Source organism: Lemur catta, chromosome 9 (genome assembly GCF_020740605.2).
Source record: "Lemur catta isolate mLemCat1 chromosome 9, mLemCat1.pri, whole genome shotgun sequence".
NCBI classification, from domain to species: Eukaryota; Metazoa; Chordata; class Mammalia; order Primates; family Lemuridae; genus Lemur; species Lemur catta.
The window spans coordinates 86,824,210-86,842,682 of NC_059136.1; the positions used below are offsets into that span (position 1 = coordinate 86,824,210).

Consider the following 18,473-nt stretch of genomic DNA (forward strand, 5'->3'; position numbering starts at 1 on the left):
CTCACAGCACGTGGAAGTGATGATCCACCCAAGTAAAAGATTGTGTCTTCAGAGCACACACACCTTGCCAGGAGAATCACTGCCCCCACTGGCCTGGAGCTGATAGGAAAGAAGGAAAGAATCCCCCAGTACTTACTACTTTCTGAAGATTAGCTCCACCCATTGGCATGACATGGACCAGTGCATGTCTGATCTTTATTGCCCACAGTTAGGTTAAATTAGCGCTCCCAAAGGAGGAGTGAATATGGAGGAGAAAGACCCATTGTGTTATCTAGGAGAAATTCCTTCATCTAGGTACACAAAACCAGTGCGAAGGAAGTTCCCCTCTCACATACGTATACAAACACACACACTCACAAGTGTCTTCAGGCTTTCTTTAAAGAACAAGCTTATGTAAATATTTTTGGATATTACTATGTGTGACTGTGATGTTAATAACTAATACTTTTGGTGTTAAACACCGGATAGAATCAGAATGCATGTATTATATACACTTCTATACATTCAAGAATTCAGACTATTTTTAAGCCATATCCCCCAAAATATGAATTTCTAATAAATAATTAATTCAGAAAAGCAACAAGTTTAATTTAAAAATCCTGATTATAATACTGAATGTGAAAATACAGAATTGTCTCTGAAACTCTAGCTAAGCTGATATCACAGCACATACAGCAATAAGCTAAAATGTCTAGGTTGGCTAGTAATTCTTATATTGTCACTTAAAAAATATTTTATTCATACTTTTGGGAGTTTTCTGAAAGCAAATACTGAATAGTGCTTATTACGTTTTGCAAAGGACCAAAGGAAAATGATGGGATATTAGCTGATTGTGAGACTACAATGAAGACGTTGAGTTGAGCAGGGTGAACTGGTAGCCACAATGGGAGCAAACCTCCAAACTCAGTAAATTTCAGTGAGTAAAGCTAAAATTCTATTTAAATCTTTTACAATTTTAAGCAAAATATTTAGATTAAGTAAGATTTACACTGAAGACTGATACCTTGTTGTCTGACTTCGGTTCCTCAATCCAGATGACCTGGCTTGGAGGTAAACTGACGTACCTCAGAACAGGGAAGGAAAAAGCATGTCCTTTGCCTCTTTCTGCCTATGGCCTGTGCTCCCAGAATTTACAGCAGCAAACTGAGGCAATTAGAACCATGTGATTAGCACTTCTGATCCACAGGGTGGTTCTCCCCAACCTCTCTCCCTTCACCCCACTGCCTGTCACATGCCAGTGCATTCTTCTCTATTTTGAGATAGTGTACTTTGATAGTAAATTATTTTAAAAATGACCTCATCTTATTTCCTCTGTATATTTTCCAATACAATATTCGGAATTCCTGAGTTTGTGACCGGTCATAGTAGGGAGACTAAGTTGGATTTTGGATTTTAAGTCTTTAGAAAAATAAGTTATGGTCCGAAAAAAGTGAAAAAAAAAAAAAAGTAAGTTAATAAAATGTAAATGTTTGGACCTGGCATGGTGGCTCATGCCTGTAATCCTAGCACTCTGGGAGGCTGAAGCTGGAGGATCGCTTGAGGTCAGGAGTTCGAGACCAGCCTGAGCAAGACCCCATTTCTACTAAACAGAAAAAATTAGCCAGGCATGGTGGCAAGCACCTGTACTACTAAACAGAAAAAATTAGCCAGGTATGGTGGCAAGCACCTGTAGTCCCAGCTACTTTGGAGGCTGAAGCAATTGGATTGCTTGAGGCCAAGAGTTTGAGGTTGCTGTGAGCTAGGCTAAGGCCATTGCACCGTAGCCCAGTTGACAGTGTGAGACTCTGTCTCAAAAAAAAAAAAAGAAGAAAAAAAGTAAATGTTTGGATGAAATGGTTTAGTAGTATAATTTGGTGGTAACTGACTCTCCAAGATAGCCTGCCATGTTAATAATTGAGGAGACTTGTCATTTCAAATGACAGGTGAATTCCATTCCCGGTGGTTAGCTTTTGATTACAAGTCATGGTTATAGTGGAGTCCATTGAATTTTTAAACTGCTGTAGTCTGACTGGGTTTTTGAGGTCTCTGTTCACGCAAAAGAAAGGAAGAGGCTACTATAACCTCTTCAGTACCAAATAAATCCTCCTAGGTAAGCTCGACCTACACTTTTGCCTGAGCTTCCACCTGGAGATGATGTCACAAATCAGAAAGCTGATGGAGTAGCCAGTTATCAGGGGATATGACCTTGAATCACACAAAGATGTGGAAATAGGTTTTAGACTCTGGAATTTGGGGAATAATGTTGGCTCCAATATTCATTTCTTTGGCCTCTGGGGCCTTCAAAACTAAATGAAAATGAACTCCATTAAGGATGAAAGTGTTATCTTAGTAGAACTCTCAGATTTTCATTTTCTCTCTAGAAGCCTTGTTTGGTATACACATATGTTACCCAACATATGTGTTTTGAGTTGTTCAGGTGTAAATTCTAAATGCATATTAATGCACTATTGTTGAAAGCTAAATCATTCGAGGTTTCCAATACAAATTCTGATTCTGTGTGCTACTAGATGGCTTAAGTGGATGAATTGCTCAGTTATAATGACTGCTTCACAATTCTGTTTCCATTTTTGGTATAGCTCTATATACCTTCTTTTAAGAAAATATTTTCATGATGACAATAATCTTTGTTCTTATTTATTGAGGGCTTACTGTGTGCCAGTGAGATATTACTATTGCTGTGCTACTTTAGAGATGAAATTCAAAAAGAAAAGATTGAATAGCTTAGAAAGGTTCAATCCAGGTTTTCCTGTTCTTGGTGGTGATCCAAGACAGCCTCTCTATCAAGCCACATCATTTTTATTGTGATTACTTTGCTATTTTCAATAAGGGACAAAAGACCTGATAAAATCCAATCAATAAGAATACTTTATTTAGGACAAGTACTTCTTTCCATTGTCCTAAAGCAAACAAGATTTCTTGCTGCAACTTGCGTATCAGAAACTAGAGAAGCGAAGGATACTTTGGTAATTGCTAAACTTTTGACAGGTATTTCTATTTCATTAGAATTAGGATCCTGATTACCAAAATTAGATACATGAGAAAATGTGCGCTGAAATTATTAACACTTTCTCAGGTAGTATATGGAAAGAATGATTGTTTTGGAACAACTATCTTCCTAGCTTAAGAGTATAAAAACAGCACCTAGATTTAAAACTTTTTCCCTTATACTCGTTATTAACACATTTTACTCAGAGTCTAATAGTCAATGTTACCATGAATTTTAACCTCAGCATCACCTTTGCACTCTAAAATTTCCTTGTGTTAGGATCAAGTTTACAGCTCAATAGGGTATACTTTTACTTCAAAGGCAATTCTGCCAAATTTGTTTTCAGAGGGAAATGCTATCATAAGCTTGAAATCTAATGGCATCTAATTAGAGGTTTTCTTAATGCTGTTTTCTTTTTCCAGCATTTTAAAAAAGTAGTTCTTATATAAATAAAAAATTTAAGGCTCAATTTAGACTTCCTGGATTAAATAACCTGTTGGAGTTCGGAGGGCTTATATATATACCACAATGTTAAATGCTCCAAATATCAAAGTGTCATGTTTCTGAATTTTATTGTTCTCGCTGAATCACTGTATTATCTTGAGACTTTCTAGCATTTTCAGTGCAATTATTAAAATAGTTATGGTGGCTCTAAAGGAATGTAATTGGAAAAGAAAGATGACCTGTACTGGATGAAATTCTTAATTAATCTTTCACTGTTAAATTGTTCAAAATTAATCAAGTATATTGCCTATAAGAAGGCAACTACACTTTACATACCTCAGTATTATCATCACTAAGCCATATATTAAAAGTTAATTTCTGATTTAAAAGTGTACTTTAACGGCAAAACCATCAATTCTAAATAATTCTATTGCCCCCACCAATCTTATAACACCAAAGATCATGATAGAGAGAGTGCTTTGCACTTAACATTTTGAGATTTGTGTGTGTGCGTGTAGACTTTACAACATCAAATTAGGATATATGTTTTTATAAAATAACTAATCTAAATTGGAGAATACCACTCATACACTCATTGATTGATTCATTCGTTCATTTATTCAACACATAGACATTGAAAAAAGTGATGCTTTAGACACTGAGAATAATGACTGTGAAATACAACAGCAATTTTCTGGTTAGGAGGCAATAAACAACTTGAATTCTAATCACGCTGTAGATAAATGTCCTTGGGGATATTTGAGAAATTGTGGAAAGGCAGTCTTCTTTCTACCCCCAAACTGTTTTGAATTATGCAAATAATATTCCCCACTGGTTCTTGCTATTTTTACCACCCTCACACAACACAGTGATAAGACACACGCCACCAGATACACCTGGTCCCTAGGGCACCACTGCTCAGCTGAAGAGAGGAGGTCACTTGTCCCTTTGCCAGAGCTGGGAATGAATGAGGAATGGCCATCCATCCATTCCTAGGTTGAGAATCGTCAGTAAATGTGGTCATAATTACCAAGTAGGCCACGGAGATAAATGTTCAGTATGTTCAGTGCAAGCTCTGGTGGTCTTAATACAGTCAGGGGAACTAGGTAAGTGTAGTTGATTTTCTCCTCCATTAAATCAACTAGTTAATTAAGTTAACTAGATGTTTCTGTTCACACAGACATAATCTAGATATCAATATAAAATAAATATATTGTTTGGTTGGATATTTTAGGATGTGATTGTTGTGATCTGAACTATTTTAAGATAAACATCTAACAGATATTCCTGAAACCCAGAATAGTGTGAAATATAGATATATTATTATATTAAATATAATAGAAATATTATATTTCACTGAGTGCAAGAATCAAGAGTTAAGTCTAAGATACTTTGATGCTGGAGCAGTCTTGATCTTACCACCTGGCTTCCAGAGACTATAGGAAGCTGTTAATATTTCAGAGGCCAAGATGAAAAAGATGTGCTGTCATTTTTAAGATCAATGAAATAGAGTTGTACCTTTTCCTGAAAATGTTTTATCCGTGTTCTGATACATATATTCTTAAACCTGTATGTAAAACACATATAATGGTACACATTGAGACTTAAGTTACTCAGATAAGTAGTAGTATATGAATCAGATGGGGAACCCACTGAGATGATTAAGATAAATTTGTGCAATTTATAGGCATTATTCATCTACCAGATACTGCCTTTTGATAGAGTCTCCTGAAATGCCAGGTTTGATTGAATGACTTGGAGGAATTGAGTAAAATCTTTTCTGTATTGGACTAGCCATACAGTCAAGTCTTCTGACACATGGGTAGTGTAGACAAGCTACTTAATGTCATGATCTGAGGAAGTTAAAAAAACAAATTTTGTATTTCTTCATGTTCAGGATTATCTCTGCCTTGCCTCTTTATTTTAAAATAGAAGTGCCTCTTTGAGAATTAACACATCATATTTCTAACAACTTGTTATGAGTTAGTTCTTTTGATTTCTTTCTTTCCTGCCTAGGAATATGGAAAGAAAAGTACAGAAAACAAATGGGTAACACTGAGAAAAACCTGAGCTATTTCTCTGGTTTGCCTAATCCCCATCAGGAGCATCATTTATCACCCACAATATTAACTTAAGAAAACCACTTTGTGAAACCAGCAAACAAAAAGGCAAAAAATGAAGGTGAGATCCTTCTATGGTTGAAATCACTCATGTCTGTGTTCTTTGAAATGTGACATTGGACAACCAATTAAAATGCTTTTTTTTTTTTTAAAGAGGTGGCCTATTTCATTAATTAGTTCATACTACACTAAAGTGTCCAAAATATGCTCTCCTGCAGTAAGGAGGGAAGGACTAGATTAAAACAATCAAATGTGTCAATTTGTTTTCTAAATATTCATATAGTCTCTTCTCTTTCTGAATGACAGAGCCAGTTGACCAGCAGCTGGTTCTATTAGGTAGTTTGGGTTTTACTGCTTTCTCTTATTCACCCTGTTAACTGGGAGTATTTTAATGTTGCATCCTTGAGACAAGGGGCTTGTCCCGATGGCCTAGCTGCTACTTACATTTTCCTGGTTTCTTTTGTGTGGTCTTAAATATGACGTAGAGGTGTCATCAAATTGCATTTACATTAAAGGAAAAAAAAAGCATGCAAGAACTGGACAGTTTTATAAGAAGATCAGAATATCACAATGCAGGGAGTTATTCTTTGCCTCTGTGATATAGTTAAGTGATTCAAGCAAATCAAGATAATTTGTCTTAGAAACTAGATGATTGTTTTCTCCTTTTGAATGGGAGCTGTCCTTGATTTTATTCAAAAATGCATTCTTACCTTATGTTTTAGAACAGATTACAAGTATTTAAAAAGATAAAATGTTGTATTGTTGAAAGCTATGGGAGACAAAGCTGACAACCCTCTCATAAGCCCCTTCCAGCCCATCTTCAGACATGGTGACATTGGTACAGACAGGGTTGGTCACCCATAAATTTACAGCTTATTCCAGTCTCTTCATAAATTGACTAAATTTTTTTAAAAGAAAAAAATATATAGGTGTATAAAACACCCAGTTACAGGTTGTGTTCTATTTAGCCCTTGATTGAAACGTATTGCTCCTTAGTATCTTTTAGCTATGAAAATTATAATATGGAACAGAGATTAGAATGAAATTATCATGGCTCGAAGGCATTTACTCAGTGGTGGCAGCCACATAAACCTGGGTCCTGAGAATGATGATAATACATTAGGTTCTGCATGCCCGATATTATTGCCGTACATTATGTATGTTTCATTTATACTATTTCGCACACACCAGCAACGCTGACAGATAGGTAATTACTCTCTGCGCCAATGAGCACTTATCAGCACCACCGCTGTTTATTGCTGGAATGAAGTGCGCTTGTCAGTCAAGGTCACTTGTTTGTGTGTCCTCTTTAATAGTTCCTTCACAGTTGTTGAACTTTGCACGCAGTTCTTATTGCAGGGTTCCCGGAGGTTACTTTACTACATAATGTGTTTCTGGTGTTATCAAAGTCACTTGTATTTATCACTTTAATTGATAAACAACGAAGTCGCAGGAAGCAGAACCGAAGATGTGCAAAAACATATTTTGCTCGTCAGCTGATCCCAGTAGGTATTCCGTAATGAATGACCTCAAGAAGACATATTTAGCACAAACCCTTTTAGGCTGTGATATGCCGCCAGCCTAACCTAGTGAAATTTCATTTTATAACGTTAACCTTAATTTCAGCCAAGGTGGATACTGACACAATTTCATAACTACTATAGACTTAGCATTTGTACCCTCTAGAAGTGTTTTTCTTTGTTCATTTCTTGTGCAGTGCAGAGGTTATTTTCATGCTTAGTATATTTATATAATGGGCTAAATCCATTTGGTTTGACTTAAAACCAGTCATGTTTATTTGTTAGATATGTGCCATTAAGCCTCCCCTTCCCATAAAAAATATTATCAGTCTAATGCTGGTTCTCTTCGTTGTGTTAAAGCACCGGCCTTGTTCCAAAATGAACATTGCATGGTGCGTTTTAAAAATAAATTCAATGCCATTGTGTGGATCCTATGCAGCCTGTAATTTCATCTGTTATAAAATAAAGAGAATGGTTGATTTTTATATTTTTGTTTGTTAGCTACAGTGCTTTATTAGAAACTGGAATAACCTCTAGGATATAATAATTTATCCAGTCAAGATAACTGGAGCTATTTCCTTAAGCCTGTGATCAGCTTGAGTTTGTGTGTTGGGAGATTTATACTGCCGTTGCTTATTACCAAAGAAACAGTTAAAAAGGATTTATGGTAGTGCATGTTATGTGTGTGTCTGGAATTTTTGTGTATTTAACTTCTCTCCTTGCCTATCTCTGTTTTCCCTCTCTTAACGTTATCGTCAGAGAGAGAGAGAGACTATCTATACCTACAATTAAATGCAAATTTTATTCAGGCATTTAAGCAGAATCACATTCATTCATTAAACCAAATGATTCTTTTATTTGAAAAAATATATCAGCACATGGTAATATCACATTCTGTTTACAAGAGCCTCTAGTTCTCTTGTCAGTGCAAAAGTTTACTATTTCATTATTAAAGGATTAAACTATAGCTAAAGGTGCCTGGTGACCGTGAATGTTTTAGTTAATTTGATTATGCCCATTAAAAAAGAATTTAATTCCTAGCAGCCACTAGGTCTTATGCCTGGCAGTGTGGTTCCAACACATTACGGGTCTGATCTCGTCCTGGGAGAGACTGAAATTGCCACTTGGGCGTGGCATTGAGGAAGACATGAGCAACTTGGTTCACTGGTGAACCCAGGTTAACACCATGCCTCGACGTTTCCGCTGTTTTCAAAACGCTTCCCTTTCTTAGTTCTTAGTTACCAGAGTGTTACAAAGAAAGGGTTTTGATCTCATGTAGATAGCACAGCATTAATTACCCTGACACTAATTAAACTGCATCAAACAAATACCACCGTGTTCCTCAGGGGGACAACAGAAGGCAGTTTAAAATAATTACTGGAGCTTCATGCATGTGTGAAGTTTTCATTACTCTTAGGACACAAGCAAAAGAGATTTGATATCATTAAAATAGCCACCCTTTAGTGATTGCAACAACAGCAACAAAAAAGTGACTAAAATTTTCTTGGAGCATATTGATGTCTAAATAGTAGTGGCTGCAGTGCTTGAGATGGTAACTTTCCTTAAGAATTGGAAGTCTGTGAAGCAGGAACAGGTGTTCCAGTCACATTCTGGTATGATTATGTATTAGCTTATGTTTGTCAGACCATTTCATTAACCACCCACTGCTATCACATATACATATACTTTGTTCTTTCTGAACCATGAAATGAAATGCATATATCTTCACTAATGCTTGCTATCAATGTAAATGAGAAAAAGAGGCTTATTACCAATCGTGGCTGCCATGAAACCCACACCTCTGTACACTTACAGGTAATAAACATCTTTTTGTAAGTAGGACACAAGATATATTGAGTTCTGCCTATAATAAGAAATGGCAATCTTGTCCCACTTATGTATTAATAGGTGGTACTTCCCATACATATTTAGACACAATGCTCAATGGGATCGTTTGAAAGCAAGTTTCTTCTCTCAAGACTGGAAGTGGTTGTTATTTTTGAGATCTTTTGTCATTCTGGACATAAGCAAACTTTTCTGATCATAGATAATGGAACTTTTGTGCCACTGGACAAGTGCACAGATCAGCGGTCATTATTATTGGGATTGTAGATGGTCTGGCACGGTGGTTGTTAGAAAGGACTGATGTCAAAATTGCTAAATCCCAGCTAAAGGAAAGGTCAGAGGAATGGTGTAAATGATTGACAGTGTGATCATGTTAGGGACAGTTATGGTGACTGGAAGTTGCCCGTGTTTGATTCCTCTTTCAGGTGTGTGTGTCCCTGCATATGTGCTCATGCACGTGTGTGTGTGTGGTGAACCGTGTGTGTTCTCCCTGCGGCCTGCTCAGCATATACACACACGGCACTGCCCAGGGTCTTGTCCTCACAAGGTCACTTATCCTGTTTATCTCTGTGACATATGAGCAGTGGGAATCAAGTTGCCTGGGTTCTAGCACCAGGTGCCAGCCATCCTCCCTGAAAGGTGTTGGGAATTAAAATGGGAGAGTGGTCATTTCCCGATTTATGCAACTCATATTTCATTCCGAGAATGACTCTTTGCATGTGATTATAGAGTGGTTCTGCGTATGCAGTACTGCATATCATAAGCCATTTATTTTTTTACTTCCCTCTGAAAGCAATAATTTAAGGGAATTATGCATTATGAGGGTTTTTCCAGTGATTTTTTAAAAATTAAACTAATGCCAAATATTTTAGGAAACCAGTTTAGGAACATAACGCTGAATTGGTGCTTTATAATTGTCGCACTAGGCAAAAAAAGAAAAGGATCAAAATTGATTGTAGAAGAATAAAAAATTAATCCAGTTGTAGAAATTTGATGTGTCCAAAAAATATGCAAAAAATATACTTTTGTTCCTTTATAGCCAGATGGTTTGTCCTATTTTAGGCTGATAGTAACTTCATACTTCTCTCTTGAATGTCATTGGTTTTAACTGGCAGACAGTATCTACTATTAGAATTTTCCTTATTCCTGGATGATCTAAAGTATATTTTTGGAACATTTGGATGATCATACTGTACACCAAGAAAATTTTTTCATTACACTTAGCTCATATTCAAAAAAGTGTTTATATAATTGAAAAAAAAACCTCTAAAAATGAACAGTTCTTTTGACATGATGTTGACAGAAGTCACTTTGATGTAGTTTAGAGTCATGAATTTTCTATCTGTTCCATTTTTCCTGGGGCTCCATCGACTCAGACATCCTGATCTGTCATTTTGCAACTCTTTGTGAAGGCCTTGACAGATAGAGGTTTTGACAAGTGCTGGACATCAGCAGCAATTCAGAATAAGCAGTGTATATTTCTCCAGGTAAAGTGACAAAATGTCTAAAAGCGTCAGAAGAACTGTGTGGTCTGCAATCATATCTAATATTATAAAGCAAGCCTCTGTTTACGTTCTCTGTTTCAGCATTGTATGGTGGTTAAGATTTAAAATTCTGTCCGAACCTACGATTAGAGAGCTTTATCCTTATTTACAAGTGTTTACGATGTTAAGAACACTGGAATCACTAGAAAAATCCTTTAAATTCCTATTGAGTGAGAATGATGGGAATAATCACATAATGTGATAGGAGTCTTTAAAACTGTAACACACCATTATATACTCTTTTTTGTTTCTGCAGTACTGATTGCATCATTCTGCTTGATTAAAAACTACATTCTCATGCTATCTTCATAGTTCCCAGCTCAGAGTTCAAGTTAAAACAACTTTCATTGGGTGCTAATTGTACCTGTTGACAGGTCTTTCAATTTTCAGACACGGTGACATTTTTCCTAGTTATATCCTGTATCGATGACTATGCAATCACTGTAAACATTGTCTCACATATGGAATATGTTGTTCTTTTCACATAATTATTCTGTGTCTGTATTCACTCAAGAAACAGCTGTTGAGAGTTGAGTGGGATGCAAAGTGGCACAGCCTGAAGATGTCCTTATTCACGCAGCTAAGTTCCTTTTGATGTGATACCTACTGGCAGGGTTGTGTGGTGAATTCAACTTCTTTGACATCCATCACACTACTGACCAGTGGTTTCGGGTTTTCTGTGAGGAGAAAGAGTAGGAAAGACTTCCATAGTTTAGTTTACGTCCCCCCGCTGCTGGAGCTAAGGCTCCTGCCAACAGCCATCTAAATCAACACCATGCCAACGTGCTCTGCAGACCAAAGGCCACTCCAACATCTGGCCCCACTGTCTGCTTCTTTCAGGTTTGTCACTGGGCAGCATCTGCTTATGGATTCTTTCTCAACCTCTCTTTGATCTCTCTGACAGTAAAAAGAAGCTTCCATCACCCATCATGTGTTAGGATTCTTTTTTTTTTTTAAACTCCAAAGCATGGGACATTGGAAAACTGGTGGAATTTTATGTTTTTCAATCTTTTTGTTTTTTACATTGATCATTCTATTTGATATAAAAGCAAGGAGTGAGGTGATTCTACTCTTGATTTCCAAGAATGTTGTCACAATCAGTAAGTCCAGCATGTTAAAACATCTAGTCGAAGCGAGACTTGTCTTGTTTCTCTCCATCAGCGTTTAAAGAGGAAAGTGAAGAGCGCCAGCTGTTTTTATTTGTTTGTTTGTTTTGTATTGACTCTGAAGAGCTTCCATGTTGACATCTATTGTCTGCTTTTCTGACATTTCTATCAGTGGTTGAGCTCTCATACATTTTTCATCCACAACTTGGGATGTAGAGGACAGTTTGGGGGTGCTGCATAGTCTCTGGATAAGCATTGGCAAACGTGGTCAACTTTCACCCGCCTGTGAAGTGAAGCCCAGTGGTGTGTCCTCCCCAGCAGCAGTTGGTTAGGCAGCACGTTTGCAAGAGCTGCACATCTCCCGCATAAGACACGGAAGCAGCCCCATACTCCATTAGCTCAGCTCTTCTTTCATCCCTTCAGCTCTCCTCCCTCCCGGTGGATTCTTCTTATCTCCAATCTGGAGTTCAAGTTCAACCAGCACATAACAAATGCCAGCTCTGTGCCTGGCACTATCCCAGGTGCTGGGCATACAGGAGTGGACAAGACAGGCACACTTCCTATCCTCTCAGACTTTACAATCTGGATTAATGTAGGGGGCTTAGAAATTTTCATGTCATGAAAAAACTGAATGATTCACAATGTGTTTGGCCTTCCCCAAGATCTGGCAACCCATTACTGTATTTATATATGAGTATAATTATGATAGTTCACAGCTATGATTATAACAAGATTTTAATTCTAGTTCAAATCAAATGCCAAAACTCTCAGGAGAAAATGATAATGCATTCTCCAGCACCTAACACAGGACCTGCTGCACAATAGACATTGTGCAGAGAATTTGTGATTTTCTTCTATTTTCATTCATTCTCCAAAAAGATTGGCACTTTCCTTCTATTTTTCTTCATCCTCCAGGAAACTAAAGCAGTCGATAAAAACTTTTTTTTTTCCTATGTGGTTTAACTTTGGCTAACTAAAACAAGAACTTGTTTTTGTAGCATTTGCCACAATTTTCAAAGCACTTTTACTGATTTGGCATCATTTGTTCTTTACAAACTCCCAGAAATTTACAAGAAACTAGTTTAACTCTTAAGTCCACAGTGACTGGTATAGCATTCGACTAGAAATTTGAATAGATTTTAGTAATTATTAATTTTTAATTTCTCACTTTTATTCCATAAGTGAATTTTCTAGGAGCTTGTTACATTAGTTAACAAATGCTTCTGAAAGTGCTTAAATAATTGATAAAAAGTAAAAGAACGTAAGTGATATGACAAAAAGAATGAGACTTTTTCATGTGGGAATCAGTCCAGATACTTTATAGTCACAAGTCCATGCTACAATGGAAACTTAAAGGAAGAGCACTGACAAAACTGGGCTATTTCTCCTCAGTCATATCAAGTCCCCAAAATCTGCAGGTCAGGGTAGCTGGCTTCTCCTTTCCTTTTCTGCTAACTAGTTCAGCAGCCGTGAGCAAATCATCTGAGTTCTCTGTTTCTCAGGGTCTTATTTTTCATCTGAAAAAGAAGGTCTGAGGATTAGATGGTAAAAACAATAATTTATATCTGATTTTTTGTTTTGCAGTTTGTAGAGTGTCTGCATGTATTATCTCCTTTTGCCAGAACTTTAGGTTCTAATATTTTAGGAATCTGTAATTTCAGTATAAAGGCTAAGTGTCTGTTAGGCTGAATAAAGCATTCAGTGCAGGCATCAGATTATAATGCCCCTGTGTAATGACCTTGTACTTGCTTTGGAAATTATCTGTGGAAATCCAGTCCCCTAAATGATAAGCACTAATATTAGTAAAGAATAACAATGGCCCTGTTAGTAAGTCTGGTAATGCCCCTTCTTTGTTCTGAACAAATGGCATTACAAACTCAGAAGAATGAATTAGTGTCCAATAAATTATAAAAAATTATAATTAAATATTCTATTTACCATATACATTTAGATAAGTTAAGAATATAATCTACATTTTGAATTTTTAAAATTTACATATAATCACATCATTTGAAGTATTCTAAAAATAAAAAAAAATTTTATTTACTTTTAAAAACAGCGAGATGACAAAATAACCCTTTTTTGTTAACAAACCTGAGAAGTTACATATATGACTTTGGCCACTAGAGGGCGTCTGCAACGTCAGGAATGCTGAGGCCGCCCCGAGACCCGGAAACACAGGCGGTTAGGGTGTTGGTATCACATCCATTGTCTGTCCACGCTATCATGTGCATACAAATTGCCATAGTAATCAAATTAAATTTCACTGGGTCCATTATTCCCCCTCCCACAAAAAAAGGAACTTTCCATCATATTTTATTTTGTTCTTTTTTAAAAAAAGTATAACTTTCAAAAGGGGACAAAAACTTAAAATGCTTCCTTAGAATGATAGAGATGTAGCAATCTGAAAGAACACGAGGGACTGCAGAAAATAAATTAGGGATAACCTGATGGCTTCAACTTCAGGGCTGGTTTTGTAATTCAGCAACGAAAATCTCGCTCCGCCCAGCCCCGCCGGTAGGAGCAGCCGCGCCGCCCTCGCGCCCTGGCCTGCCGGTGTGCATCGCCCGGCCTGCGGGGACCTCCTGCCGGGGCGAGAGGGTAATTGGGTCTCATGTCCGGTCAGTCCTCAGCCCCGCTTCTGAGACTGCCAAACAAGTGGCTTTGTGTGTGTGTGTGTTCGCGGAGCCGTTTTATAAATGAGGAACTGAGCTGAAACCACCTGCTCGGTTCACCTCGGCCACCGAGGAGGGAGAGCGGGGCGGCCGTCCCTCCCGCGGCGCGGCTGGCCTTTAGTCGCAGCGAAGCCTCGCAGGGCGCAGAGATGCGAGTTTCAGGTTTCCATGGGGCCCTGGGGCTCTGCCTGAATGCCTTACCTGAGCCGTTCCTGACGTCAGGTTCAGTTCATTCCTAGACTGCTATTCTCATGACCTGTGTACTCGGAAGTCAGGCAGAGGACCATGAAACCATGGGTGATGGAAACTGCGGGAAGTTGTTACAGATATATATATATATGTATGTATATATATGTATGTATATATATATATATATATATTTACATATATATGTATTTTTTTTTTTTTTGAGACAGAGTCTTACTCTGTTGCCCGGGCTACAGTGCCGTGGCGTCAGCCTAGCTCACAGCAACCTCAAACTCCTGGGCTCAAGCGATCCTCCTGCCTCAGCCTCCCGAGTAGCTGGGACCACAGGCATGTGCCACCATGCCTGGCTAATGTTTTCTATATATTTTTAGTTGTCCAGCTCATTTCTTTCTATTTTTTTTATTTTTTTAGTAGAGACGGGGTCTCGCTCTTGCTCAGGCTGATCTCCAACTCCTGACCTTGAGCGATCCTCCTGCCTCGGCCTCCCAGAGTGCTAGGATTACAGGCGTGAGCCACTGCGCCCGGCCCAGATATATATTTATATTTAACTTTTGTTCTCGCATTTAGATACGGGTATCTTTGATATTCATTATATTCCTCCCAAGTGAACCCTAGCTCAGAAGGCCTGGTGAAGTGACTGACCTAGCACGGTGCTTCTCAAAGTACCTGTGGGGATGGACCAGTTCTTTTATCTCTTTTCCAATTTGTTGTGGATCAACACTTCTGCAAAATAGAATAAAAATAAATGACTAGAAAGGTGAAATAAAAGCATTTGAAATACTACCTAATTTTCTATTATTATATTGAAGAGATATGAAATTACTCTGTGAAATTGCTTTAAGGGTTTCTAAACACTCCTCTCTTTTCCGTATGTCACTGTGGACCAGCACACACAGTGCAGAGGTGGCATGTTGAGTTGCACTGGCCTTGTAGCATTCTCAGGTCTCACCCCAGCTCTCTTCCTTCCCAGTGATCCAGTCAGAGAATAGGTTGTCGTGCCTGTCAGACTAATGCAGAACTCCAACTTCAATAGACTCCCTTATTCTCCCTTATCTGGAACAAGGGAGGATTTGGAAGGTTTTTGCTTTCAAGCTGAACATGGGGTTGGAGTAAATAGAGAGAGAGCTGTGTTGAAATTACAAAGCAGAGTTGGTGGCAGAGTCAGTTTAATGAAAATAAGGTTTCAAATGTTTGACCCTGAGCATATAATTAAGTTTATTGCAGGTGATATTTTCTAATCGCCTCACATTATGAAAGGTTCAATTTTAAATTATTTTTTTTCTTATGAATTTGGGGCAGGAATAAAGCAATTAAAGGGGGTCTTCATGTTCATGAAATATTCAATAGGGAAAGCATCTACAGAGCTTAGTAAAATAATAGACTGAACACATTTTGCCTTATTTTTCTTTCCTTTTAGTTGCCCTTTTGAATAGAGCTGATGGTAATTTTGTATTCCAAGCCTCAATGCATATTGAGGACAGATTAGCTAACCAAACACACTGGTCTGGGAATCAAGAGACCTGGTTATCATCTTGTCACTACTCACTAGCCAGATGGCCTTCAGCAAATCACTTTAGACCTCAGTTTTTCCTTCTTAAAATGGGAAGACTGTTACATCTCTATCTTCTTCATAAGGTTGGTTGCTGGGGAGACCAAGTTAACTAGTCAGGGGGCTTTGGAGACCTTCAGGCATGTTACACCCACGTGCACACACATTTGTTTATATGTGTATATGTGTGGGCATAGCATTATTCTTCATTTTCTTAATCAAATAGTTTTTGAACTCTCTTGAAATATACATTCTAAGTTCATTGTTACTCCTTTCCATATAGATTTTTAGACTCCTTTCTCACCCCACCCCTAATCTACCCATAACTTTATTAATAATAATGAATATTATTTTTTACTGTTGTTTTAAAATATAGAGGATAAACCTCAAACATATACAATAAAATTTATTTTTTTAAAAAAAATAGAGGAAAGAATCATTTAAATACCAGCTGCAAAGTTTAGCTGCACTTACCCAGTGATGGTAAGCAGAGCTGTGGTGCTGAGCTTGCAGGGCTGGAAAAAGGGAAGTCTGGCCTCTGAAGTCTCAGTGCCAAGTCCCGATGCTCCCTCCTCATCAAAATACAGGTGCACACAGGCGCACATACACACATGTGCGTGCACACACACACAACTGTGCATATGGATCACAAGTGCATGACACTCAGTTGTCTCCCTATAGCCATGGCCAATGCTGTTTTATCCTGGTTAAGCTCTGAAAATGATCTTCCTGGGGCTTCCTTTGGAGAACAATGATTGCAAATGAGATCACAAGGTCATTACCCTGAAAGCAAAGAAGCAGGTGGTCTTAACACTGTGACACTTGGCAGAGCCTAGTCCTGACCAGCTTCTTCAATCCATGAGCAGACAACTTTGAATGATTTGACTCCAAATGTGAAGTTCTGGAGATGGGAAATGGAAAAGTACTTTACACCCCACTGAACTGGACAGGTCTGCATTAGCCAAGTGACTGAGTCACTTGTGGCTTGAGAACCATTTGGAAGAATTATGGAACTTCATTCATTCATTGATACATGCATACATACATTCAAACATATACTGAGCACCTTCCATGTACCAGACCCAGTGCTTGGTGCTGGGTAGACAGGCAAGAAAAAATAATCTAGGTATCTGCTCTCATGGAAAATACAGGTAATTATAATACAGAGGATGGGAATGGCTGTGGGGATGCATTGGTGAGCAGAAATAAGCCTATTGCGTTTAGAGTTGAAAAGGACTTTGGAGGCCATCCACATTCCACCTCCAGCCACCACCTCCCCCAGCTGCCATCGCAGCCATACGTTTGTGTTGGTGCCTGTTTATACATACACATGCTGGATGTGTGTGCCAGTGGGAGCCCTGCTTTTCTGGCAGTCTGTATCCTTTGACAGTGAACAGGAGTTAAGATAGGAGGAGGTGGATATCCATTTGGCTTCTCTCGTCCTTTATTTCAGAGCTTTTGGAAGAGCTGAGAAATGATCCCTCAGCCAACTTAACATCCCTAAACTATTATATATTACCTATTAATATTTAATTGTTGAGTTTATGTTGATAAATGAGAAAATTTAGACACTTTGATAATGTATACAACTTTGATAAATGTTCATGTCAATTTAGGCTTTTTGAAACTTTTTAGAAGTGATGATATTGTTGTGGAATGTTGAAATAATACCTAAACCACTGGACTCCTTGCACTATCATTGTTAAACCACCTCCCCCACCTCTGGGCGGTGTTACCTTAGGAGTTGTTCCATCCCAGAGTGTTTACAGCTTGAAATTGCTCATCAGCCCAGGAGGGGGGATGGAGTGGCAAATTCCATGCACAGTGACACATGTGCAGCCCCTTCATGCCATGAGTATTTGGTTCCATTTCTTACTGGAAGGCATAAAACTAATTGCCTATGTGCATGTTTAGGCCACAAAAATGTCCTGGCAGGAAGTGAATGCCTGGGGATATTTGTACCCACATCCCACAGCGGAGTGAACAGGAGAAGTAGTTCCAGCTAAAGGAGAAACATAAGCCTGCCTTGGAAAGTGTTTTCATTTTTCAAAATTTATTTTTTATATGTATATATTTTTTTGAATAGAACAAGTCTCACATATTTCTTCAACTGCAGCTCAACATATATATTATGTTGAAATATCTTATGTTGAAAATGCAGGTTATTCCTTCAAATTTGGGAAAGAATAACACGTGTTTTTATTCTTTATTTGTTTGTTTTCATCAGCATTTTCTAAGCAGGTCCAGAAAAAAGCAATTAGAAATTATAAGAGTTTTATAGTTTCCTGACTTCAATGTAGGTTGCAAATAAGAGTAGCTCTAATTCTCCCCAGAAATATACAACATTTTAGTTTGTTCATTACTTTTTTAAATAGGAATTTTTTTTTCCTTTTTTTTTTTTTTTTTTTTTGAGACAGGTGCTCTGTCCCTAGGCCCCAGGCTCTGGAGTGCAATGACAGGATCCTTGAACTCCTGGG

At 38.0% G+C, this 18,473-nt stretch overlaps 1 protein-coding gene across 1 annotated transcript in view; it reads left to right on the forward strand.

Moving 5' to 3' along the window:
• Window positions 1-18,473, forward strand: part of LOC123645197 (cytochrome P450 7B1) — a 184,547-nt gene that overhangs the window by 77,583 nt on the left and 88,491 nt on the right. The window lies entirely within an intron of this gene.